Consider the following 11,940-nt stretch of genomic DNA (forward strand, 5'->3'; position numbering starts at 1 on the left):
ATCACGCTATAGGGTCAGATCGGGCTCTGTATGCAGCTCCTCAGTCACTTTCTGGCCAAACAGACTTTTCTGTCAATTGACAGCCGTTCATTGCAACTGAAAACCAGAGGAGTACACAGATCTTATAGGGCTCCATAGCAAAACTTACTATGGGTCCACCGGCACCACCTAATTTATGAGTATGCATGCATCAATCACTGCCATGCAATGCAGAATGTAAAGTGCAGTGATCCAGATTTCTGATGAATTTATGTTTTTTTTCACATTTTTTAATAAAAAATTTATATAATAAAAGTCACACCTTGCTTCACCCACCTTATCCGACCGTTATGTCAATATAATGGAACAGGTGCTTCATTCTAAATACCATATTTCTCAATGTATTCATGTCAGACAACTAGTATAAATACATTTATAAATCTCCTTCTTCCCTTCTATTACAAAGCTGTCTGCCAGATGCCACCACTAGGGGGAGGTCAGTGCATAGAAGTTCATACAGCTACTGTAATCGTCTGTATGCGCTGAGCTCCCTCTAGTGGGGGCTGCGAGAGAATGCAGTGTTTTTACTTTTGGAAGAGAAAGGAGTTCAGTAAAATCTTCCCTTTCACCTTTTGAGCCCTGGATAAGTTTTTGTGTTTTCATTTTTAACTCCCTGAATTTCTGTAGCCATAACTTTTTTATTTTTATGTTCACATAGTTGTATCAGGGCTTGTTGTTTGTGAGGCTGATTGTACTTTCTAAGGGCATCATTTAATATTATATATAATGTAGTGAAAAGCTGGATTTTTTTATTTTTTTTATTCTGTCACAGTTTTATGGGTTTTGTTTCTACGACGTTCCATATTCAATAAAGCTGACCTGTTCCCTTCATTCTGTGGGTCAGTACGATTACAGCAATACCTCATTTATATACCTTTTCTTGTGTTCATCTTACAGGATCAATACATTTATATTTTAATAGTTCGAAGCCTCTGATGTTTATTTTTTTGATTATTTTTTTTATTTTAATTCTGGTGAAGGAGTGATTGATTTTATACATATAATTTTTTTATATTTTTAAAACCTTTTTTTTTTTTTTTTTTAGCCCCTCCATAAAGGACTAGAATACTGTATGTGATCTACAAATATCGCTTTTAACTTACACTGCACTGAATCAGCACTGCAGTGTAAGCCCCATTTGCTGTTATCCTATGGAGCATTGCCACCTGCAGGCCTCTATTGGAACTGCAGCTCTAATACGCTGAGTTTCTTCAAAAAGACCCAGTGCATCAGAGCAAATGAACAGCTCCCCTGATGGCAGCATGGGGGAGCATTTCCAGGCCCGCAAAAACAGTAGTTTTCACAGTAGTCGATTTTCAGCGCTCAGATGTTGTAGTCACATTTGACCATGGAATATGAGTGGTTAGATTTCTGCAATCGGTGTTATTGCCGAACACTGACATTAGCCCCAGACTTCTGCTGGTTGAAGTAGCAAAAACCTCGCAAATGGGCTCCATATTTACATCTCCCATACATGTACGGTGGCGGTTTTCTAAAGGTTAAAGACGAGATTAAGTAGCATAATTATTCCAATAATAAATGCAATTTCTGGGGGAAGACATTTATTGCTCTTTTTTTTTTTTATCCAAAAATAGACGGCAGTGAAGCCTCCAGAACATTTCTCGACGGCCTCATTCTTTACCGTTTGCAAAAGAGGTCATAATTTGTGGAAGGAATAAAAATCTTTTAAAGCTTTACGCTCGAGATCCCTGGAGTGAATAGAATTCAACGTAGCATAGATAATTTGTTTGCTTTGCAATTATATTCCGTCAGTGGAGACAAATTGATTCATACTAGAAAACTGACTGTCACTGGAAGACAGCTGGCTCTCTAAACTGTAAAAGGATTTGACTAGTTAAAGTGAGTGTTGAACCTCTGATATATGGCATTTCACAAACTAGGTTGCGGGTAATTATAACATTTGATATAAGTGAGACACCATCCGTGTTTTTATGGGTCAAGCATAGCAATTTGAGAATCATGCATGCTCGGGTGGTCACCTTATCTCTAAATGCTTTCCCTTTCTAAATTAAAGCAATCTAAAGACACTGGAACAGCCTGTGTTCTGTATTTGAGTCATCTTACATTGGCCATATAAATAGTACCTTTAATGCCTGGTTAATAATTCATGGAAATGACTTAGTTTAAATGGGCCACATTTCACAGTCTCCTGCACTGTCATAGCTTATGTTTGCAAGTAAAGGAAAAAAGTTTATGTTAAAATCAGCATCACCATCTGGATTATCTTCTATAATTTAAAGGGACTGAAAAAAGGGACATACTAGTTCTGAACCATGGCCAGAATTCAGAACTGTCTGTCCATCTATCTATCTATCTATCTATCTATCTATCTATCTATCTATCTCATATCTCTCATATCTATCTATCTATCTATCTATCTATCTATCAGTCCATCTGTCTGTCTGTCTATTTATCTATCCATCTTTCTAGAAGTTCTGAACGGGAGAACGGGGACTTCAAATTTGTGGTGCCACCTCCAAGATATTCAGGCTGCAGTGTGACTGCAGAGTATACTTTTATAAGTTAAATTGCAACACGTTTCTGGTCCGGAACAGACCCTTTGTCAGGTGTTAACATAGGCTTTCTCCTAGTTTTCTTCCATTTTTGCTCTTTGATACTGTAATTCCTTTCTTCCCCTTCCTTCCTTTTCTCTGTTCCTCTGTCTGTCTGTCTATCTATTTTTATCTATTGAAGTATCTATGTATCTAGCAAAAATGATTCCACGGCACTGCCAAGTGAAATGTCCAAAATCATATCCTTTTATTCACCCATGCAACATTTTTGCATCCCGTGAAATCATTTTTGATACTTATTGGAGGATTTGTCGCGTCTGCATCCGCTGGCAAACCACTGTTTTTTACTTTGTTTCCTGTTGTATTTTTTCTTTTTATCTATCTATCATAGTAACAGAGTAACAGTTTATAAGGCTGAAAAAAGACATCTGTCCATCCAGTTCGGCTTTTTCTCCTGCAAGTTGATCCAGAGGAAGGCAAAAAAAGAAAACCTGTGAGGTAAAAGGCAATTTTCCTAATTTTAGGGGGGGGGGGGAAATTCCTTCCAGATTCCAATCAGGCAATCAGAATAACTCCTTGGATCAACAACCCGTCTCTATCTATCTATTTATTAAAGAAGTTGGCCACTTCCTGGCTACTGTTGACCAATGTGTATGTAAGATGTCTATATGGCACTTATTAATATAGTTTTTGTTGAAATTCTGTGCCATTATCTATATTTCATAAGGTATTGTTTGCCAAGTGTTTTGTGCTGTCCACATAGAATTCCTGTCCATAAAATGGCTGCTGATGGAGGGTCAGGTGACCAGGCAAATCACCTCAATGGGATGTGTCCTGTATTCAGACATACTGCACCTGTACTTAGTGCAGATGCAGGCTGTTTGAATGGAGGAGACATCACATGGAGGAGATTTGCCTGGTCACATTACCCTCAAACAGTGACCGTCTTATGGACAGGACCCCTATGCGAACATCAAGGAAGATTTGCCTAACAAGGGGACATCTCTTCTGAAATATAGTAAAATACACAGAATATTAAGAAAGGTTCTATAAGTCAGTGCCATATAGTTATGTTACCTACACATTGGTCACAAGTTGCCAGAATGTGGCCATTCCATTTAATCGGCATTTCAGTGAATTAAAAAAAAAATTATGATTTGTGACCAAATTGCTTCTTCCCACATCAAAAGTTCTTCAATTGGTAAATTACATCCTGAGGTCTCCTATGACTCAGATTTTTTTCTCTTGTCATTCTGTGTTTTTATTTTCTTAACATTTTTCCTTTTTCTCTCCTCCCTCATTTTAATGCAATGACACCAATAGCAAATAATGACACATATATACACTCACCTAAAGAATTATTAGGAACACCTGTTCTATTTCTCATTAATGCGATTATCTAGTCAACCAATCACATGGCAGTTGCTTCAATGCATGTAGGGTTGTGGTCCTGGTCAAGACAATCTCCTGAACTCCAAACTGAATGTCAGAATGGGAAAGAAAGGTGGGCTACAACAGCAGAAGACCCCACCGGGTACCACTCATTTCCACTACAAATAGGAAAAAGAGGCTACAATTTGCACGAGCTCACGTTTGTAAAATCAGTTTTAAATACCTTGAGGGGTGTAGTTTCTTAGATGCAGTCACTTTTATGGAGTTTCTACTCTAGGGGTGCATCAGGGGGCTTCAAATGGGACATGGGTGTCAAAAAAACCAGCCCAGCAAAATCTGCCTTTCAAAAACCGCATGGCATTCCTCTCCTTCTGCGCCCTGCCGTGTGCCCGTACAGCGGTTTACGACCACATATGGGTTTTTTCTGCAAACTACAGAATCAGGGCTATAAATATTGAGTTTGGTTTGGCTGTTAACCCTTGCTTTGTAACTGGAAAAAAATTATTAAAATGGAAAATCTGCCAAAAAATTGAAATTTTGAAATTGTATCTCTATTTTTCATTAATTCTTGTGGAACACCTAAAGCGTTAACGACGTTTGTAAAATCAGTTTTGAATACCTTGAGGGGTGTAGTTTCTTAGATGGGGTCACTTTTATGGAGTTTCTACTCTAGCGGTGCATCAGGGGGGCTTTAAATGGGACATGGTGTCAAAATAACCAGTCCAGCAAAACCTGCCTTCTAAAAACCGTATGGCATTCCTTTCCTTCTGCCCCCTGCCGTGTGCCCGTACAGCAGTTTACGACCACATATGGGGTGTTTCTGTAAACTACAGAATCAGGGCCATAAATATTGAGTTTGGTTTGGCTGTTAACCCTTGTTAACCCTTGCTTTGTAACTGGAAATAAATTATTAAAATGGAAAATCTGCCCAAAAAGTAAAATTTTGAAATTGTATCTCTATTTTCCATTTATTCTTGTGGAACACCTAAAGGGTTAACAAAGTTTGTAAAATCTGTTTTGAATACCTTGAGGGTGTAGTTTATAGAATGGGGTCATTTTTGAGTGGTTTCTATTATGTAAGCCTCGTAAAGTGACTTCAGACCTGAACTGGTCCCTAAAAATTGGGTTTTTGAAAATTTCTGAAAGATTTCAAGATTTGCTTCCTAAACTTCTAAGCCTTGTAACATCCCCAAAAAATAAAATATCATTCCCAAAATGAATTAGACATATGGGGAATGTAAAGTAATAACTATTTTTGGAGGTTTTACTATGTATTATAGAAGTAGAGAAATTGAAACTTGAAAATTTGCAATTTTTTTAAATTTTTTGGTAAATTTGGTATTTTTTATAAATAAAAATGAATTTTTGGGGATTTCATTTTACCAGTGTCATGAAGTACAATATGTGATGAAAAAACTATCTCAGAATGACCTGGATAAGTCAAAGCGTTTTAAAGTTATCAGCACTTAAAGTGACACTGATCAGATTTGCAAAAAGTGAAAGAGGGTGGAGTCCTTAAGGGGTTAAGTTTAGCATGGGCTGATGAGAGGGCCCATAATCCTGGGGCAACCAGGCTTCTCCAGCACCCAGTGGCGAGGTTGGTTTCACCACAGTACGTATGTTATTATATTTTATGTCATTTCACGAATTTGTCTGTTACATTTTCGGGTGAAATTCACCAATTTTTAGGTGTCATATACCATTGCTATATCTAGTAGACATGTAAAAAAAAAACTAATTTGTCTGTTACATTTTCGGGTGAAATTTACCAATTTTTGGGTGTGATATACCAATGCTATACCTAGTAGACAGGTAAAAAAAAAATCACTAATTTGTCTGTTACATTTTCGGGTGAAATTCACAAATTTTTGGCTGTGATATACCAATGCTATACATAGAACACAGGTACAAAAAAATATTAATTTGTCTGTTACAATTTTCGGGTGACATTCAACAATTTTTGGCTGTGATAAACCCCTGCTCTACCTAGTAGACAGGTTAATAAATTTCACACATTTTTCTGTTATATTCTTGGGTGAAATTTTACCATTTTTGCCATGAATAAACCCCTGCTCTGCATAGGTGACAGGGACCGAAATTTTTAAAAATAATCTTTTCCATTGGTGGGTGACATTAACCCATTCCTAGCGATGAAAAACCCTGACTGATTTCTAAAATTCGACTTTAATTGGCCCTTTCATTCGATCCTTCTACTTTAATAACTTTTCCCACATTTCCTCTTGATCCCATTGCTGCCATTGACCTCCTTTGGATCAGGTATCCCTTTCTCATGCTCCCTCTCCGGCGTGGAACCCTGATTCACCGATAACCGTGATCAACATGGTAGGCTCAGAAAAGAGCATCGAAAGTTGATAGAGAAGATATCCAAATGGATGGTGGACGTCACAGGGTCACAAGGACGTGCGATCAGGCAGAAGTTATCTAGAGTCAACAATGGGGCAGCAGGACCTCTCCTGGCTAACGTTTCCAAATCCAAAATACCCCAGTGACATTCCCTATAATTTTGTATTAATCATTCCAATAACAGGGCATCCTAAGAGTCCTGTATTGTTATTTATCATCACTATCTCCCCGAGTCGGGAGTAGGGAATTGCCGCGCGCCCCCTCCTTTCCTTCAATTCTTCCGTTTTAATAGCTTCTCCCACATTTCCGCTCGGTCACAATTAAATTTCATCCATTGATCTCCCTTGGATGTGGTCTCTCTTTCTCACGTTCCCTCTCCGGCGTCGAACCCTGATTCGCCGCTTAGTGTGATCAACATGGTAGGCGCAGAAAAGAACATCGAAAGTTGATAGAGCAGATATCAAATTGGATCGTGAACATCACGGGGACGTGCGACATGGTGGGGCAGTATGTGTGCACATGCCTACACATACTGACTGATGGGTCTGCCCCGTGCAACTTCTGGGTCTCAAAATTGAGCACATGGCCTGAGCTTGCCCTTTACGCCTTGGAGGTGCTGGCCTGCCCTGCAGCCAGTGTATTGTCTGAACATGTGTTTAGCATGACTGGAGGGGGTTATCACAGGTTATATTTCCTAATGTTTAGGGGTGTACCCTAATTTTAATTAAAAAAAAAAGGTTAAACCAAAAAGCAGTGTAGGCTACCTCCTCCTACTCCACCACTGCTTCCACCTACACCACCACATCCACCGCCTCCTCAACCTCCTACTCCATATGGACCTCGTCCTCCTAGATCAAGATTTTATTAATTTTTTTCCGTATTTTTTTGTTATTTGAAGTCATTTCCCTATTCACATTTGTTTGCAGAGCACTTGCCATGATCTTAACCACATTTTGCTGGCATTTGCAGCCCTCTAGCCCTTTCCATGACATTTCTACAGCCATTTTAGTGCTCAAAAGTTCGGGTCCCCATTGACTTCAATGGGGTTCGAGTTCGGGGTCAAGTTCGGGTCCCGAACTCGAATTTTTTTGTGAAGTTCGGCCAAACCCGTCAAACCCGAACATCCAGGTGTCCGGTTAACTTTACTCATGATACTAATTCAATGCAATATCCTACATTCTTGCAAAATCCTGAACAGGCCGCAGCACACATCACAACCACTGGGTGGCCACATTTAGATAAGTAGAGCATAAACATCTCCCAGCAGAGTATCACAATAAGTTTTCTATATACAGTAAATATATATTTTTTTATTTTTTTGTTTTCAAAGCTGGTCATCTCACATTACACATCTTGCAAAAAAGTTGACCCAAGAGTAAAGTTTGAAGAGTCCCAACTTTAAGGTGACAGTATCCCTTTAAGTCGAATATTTATATAATTGAATGTCTACTGGATGGAGAAATCTTGCACAATAATCAGTTTATGAATTTGTCTATGTCTCAGGAATACTGTTTTCTACTATTGGGAGGGATCCATTAGGCTGCCAAGAACAACCTTGGAGGATATTCAAACCATCTGCCCCTGGTTTATTTCCAAAAGATACGTAAATAATTGCATTGAGTGCAGTTACTGAAATAGTATTATTAATTGTGACAATAAAAGGAAACCTCTAGATATCATTACTGATATTTAAGCATGAGAACCTATACACTAGACAGGATCCATAACCCACCATTACATCTCCAGTGCTACAGTTCTGTCTGATATCGGTCCACATCAGGCGTCTAGTGCCATATGCAAGCCATAAAAAGAAAAAGAACCTGACGTTTGGGTCTATTTCACAGCCCTTAATGAGATGTAAAAATTACTTCTAAGTTCATGTCTTTGTTGATTTGTATGCTTTGAGTTTAGGTTTAGTTTAACCTTTGCAGCTGGTTAAACTACAGCCACTAGGGGGAGCTCACTGCATACTCTTCAGAGGGGTTATCCATAATGCAGCTTTGTAAAATTGATGGCCTATCCTCAGCAGAGGTCATATATAATGGATTGATGGGGGTCCGACTTTGAAATGACAATTCTGGAACATCTGTTTTTATGACTCTATGTTGTGCCATTCCTCTTAGAATATTATTCCTATTAGAAATGATGAATATATTGACCACTGGGTGTTACCCTGCACAGGATCACACAGTCTAACACTGACACTTAATCAGTGCTGCCAGTGACAGACTGTACAGGGGACCTCCTACCCTCAATTAGTAACACCCAGTGTTGAATTTATCTATAAATAATATAGGAATGGCCCAACATAGAGTCATAATAAACAGGTGCGTTAGACTTGTTATTTCATGAGGAATGCAAGTAGTTACTAAACAGACCTGTCAGGAAAGGGGGCATTGAAGAAGAACTTTCTCATTGTTCTACTAAAACATATACCAAGAATTGACCCGTTTGATAATAATGTTAGTATAAACCACATATTCAAGGCTTTTAGGAATATGTGTCTTTCAAGATGTAGTGGTCCATGGATATCACTGTCATTCCAGAGGGATCTGATACTCAGATAATTGCATAATAAAGTACTGAATTTTCCGCTTTATAACACGCACCCGATGATAAGACGCACCCAGCATTTAGAGGAGGAAAATAAGAAAAAATATATTTTTCATCAGACCTCATATCAGATCCTCAGATCAGACCCCCATAAATATCAGGACATCACATCAGACCCCCATATCAGCCCTCCATGTCAGACCCCCAACAGACCTCAGAACAGCCCTTTTCTTTTAGACCCCCATCAGACCTCAAATCAGCCATTTTTTTTAGACCCCTATAAGACCCCCATCAGACCTTTTCTTTCAGACCCCCATCAGACCTCAGATCAGTCCTATTCTTTCAGATCCCCATCACACCTCAGGTCAGCCCTGTTCTTTCTTACCCCCATCAGACCTTAGCTCAGCCCTATTCTTTCAGACGCCCATCACACCTCAGGTCAGCCCTGTTCTTTTAGACCGCCATCAGACCTCAGATCAGCCCTTTTCTTTCAGACCCCTATCAGACTAAAAAAAGCAACTTATCTTACCTCTCCTGCGCCGCGGGTCCGCTCTGGGTCTGGCGGTCTCTTTAGAAGTCGCACTCCCCTGTTTTCTCCGGCCTACGCTGCACTGTCACCTGACTGCGTGCAGCGTCAGGTCATAGCGCTTCACTCCCTACTCCCAGCACCTAAAGCATACTAGTGAGCGCTTCCATAATGTAAGCGCTCACTAGTATTCGCTTTATAAGACTCACAACCATTTTCCCCCTACTTTTGGATACATTAGGATACAATATTTTCAACATACAATGGTCTTTTCGGGGCCATCGTAAGTTGAAACTAGACTCATACAATGTCTCAGACTCAGATCCAACCATTGAAGGTTACTTCTTTGATAAAATAGTTGTATTATTTGCTAGTTAGCAGCTATTCCTGGTTGTTATATGTAAGGACGTGTTTTATCTGTTTTAGTTATCTGCTTATTTTTCATAATTCTTTTCTTTTCTCTTATCTTGGATGACATTTTGGGGCTTTGGAAACGATTACTGAAGTTACAATGGTTTCAACATACAATGGTGGCCCTGAAACTAATTAATGTTGTATGTATCTTGGGGGATCACTGTATAGTGGCAACATATTCAGCAGCGCTTTACAATCAGAGGGTACCTGTGCAGACAAAATCAGACATATAGAGTAAGAAACTAATCAACAATTCATGAGATAACAGTGAAGGTCTTTCTCAACATACACATTAGTCTAAAATTGATCAAAATAGACGATTTCAACTAAAATGAATGTTCATTTGTTGAGATTTAACAAAGGACAATTGTTTTAGCTGACATGTGATAAACTGTTATCGTTTCAAAAGAAGAAGGGCAACGGAGCGGGAAGCAGCCGCATCGAAATGTGGCTTGATTTAGGGGGAAGTTGGAAGGGGTTAAGTTGGTTTGAACTGGGAGGTGGACTCTAGTTTACAGTTTCAAGGGGAGGGAGGATGGAGCAGGTTAAGGATTTGGTGGGTAGTATTTAACAGGAAGTTAGGGGAAGTGGTTCCTCACTTGCCAAGAGACCAGTGTTAGATGTTCCCGCCCGTCCACCCTTGTTGATGTCAGGCTGCGTTTAAAGTCCTAGCGGGTACAGCTCAGACTCCTGTTTCAGCAAAAGGCCTGCAGGGGTATGTAAGGTATTTGATGATTTGGTGCCCTTGGGTCAGTTAGTACGGCCAAGGGTAAGGTTTGGAATACAAGTGGAGGTTGCTAGTAGAGGCGGCAGTTCTGGGTTGGATTCCCTTCTAGGATCGTAGGCTATAATGTGTAGAATGTTTGGATTGGAATCTTATGGCACTTTAAGATTTGATACCATAGCAGGCCCCAAAGGTACAGGATAAAAAATTTGGAGCTGCCTTTGGAGTCAATAACTTCCCACTAGGGTCTGTTTCTTTGAATCAAAACCCATTAGACTGTATTGAAGATATGGGGGTTGGACCCCGAGAATACTTTCCCTGCCCGACCCTGAGTGTTTGTTTTGTACAATGTTCCAGTCACCTTTTATAAAAACACAGTAGTACAAATAAAAGCGCATGAGCCTGTCACTAGATAATATCTCTGTATGCAGTGCATAAGGGTGCAAGGAGTGAGGAGAATACTGTTGAATGACGAGATCAGGATCTGAGAAATAATGTTGGGGGGGGGTCTAAAAGGAAAGAAGGCAGATTAGAGAATATGATAGGCCTGTTTAAAAAGAGAGTTTTTAGAGCACACATAAATCTGTGAAATGAACATGATTTGGAGGGTATCATATTCCAGAGAACCAGTGCAGTCCAATAAAAGACTTGAAAATGAGAGTGGGAGGTTTAGAATATGGAGGAAGTTAGACTTAGATCTACAGAAGTGTTGAGCGAAGTTATAGGAAATTCGATTTGGCTGCTTTGCTGAATTTTACAAAACTATTTCCCTTGAGACTAATTACTTTGTCACGAAGATCATTTCTTTGTAAGTACTGAGTGCCGCCGTCATTGTACACCTCAGATGCAGCGTTCATCGCTGATCTCGGCATCTGACTTTAATATTTAAGTCTGTAATAAAAAAAATATTAATTAAATTATACTTACCTCATCCATTTAATTGTGAAGAGCCTGTCGCCGCCATCTTGATTGATGGGATTTCGCGCGGGATCTTCAATCACAATGGCGGCAGTGGGCTCTTCGCACTCAAATGGATGAGGTAAGTATGATTATTTTTTATCCCATTTCAGGAAAATATGATTTGTTACCACAAAGCACTAGGAAATTCGGCTTCGCAGCAAATCAAATTTTCCCTGAAATTCGGATCGAAGTCCACTTTGTGAACTTCAATTTGCTCAACACTAATCTTCAGGATAGAGAGCACATGCAGGTGTCACGGAAGGTGTACAGGAAACAAGACAATGCAAAATGAATATATGACTCACTGGATCCAAAACTAAGGAACAAAAGGGAGACCCCTGCATAAGACCTGGCACTCTCCCTGACTGCTCAGCCTATGCGAAAATCCCAATGGTGGATGATAGCATATCCTCGTACCTCGACTATATACCACC

Source organism: Bufo gargarizans, chromosome 1, assembly GCF_014858855.1.
Source record: "Bufo gargarizans isolate SCDJY-AF-19 chromosome 1, ASM1485885v1, whole genome shotgun sequence".
Lineage (NCBI taxonomy): Eukaryota > Metazoa > Chordata > Amphibia > Anura > Bufonidae > Bufo > Bufo gargarizans.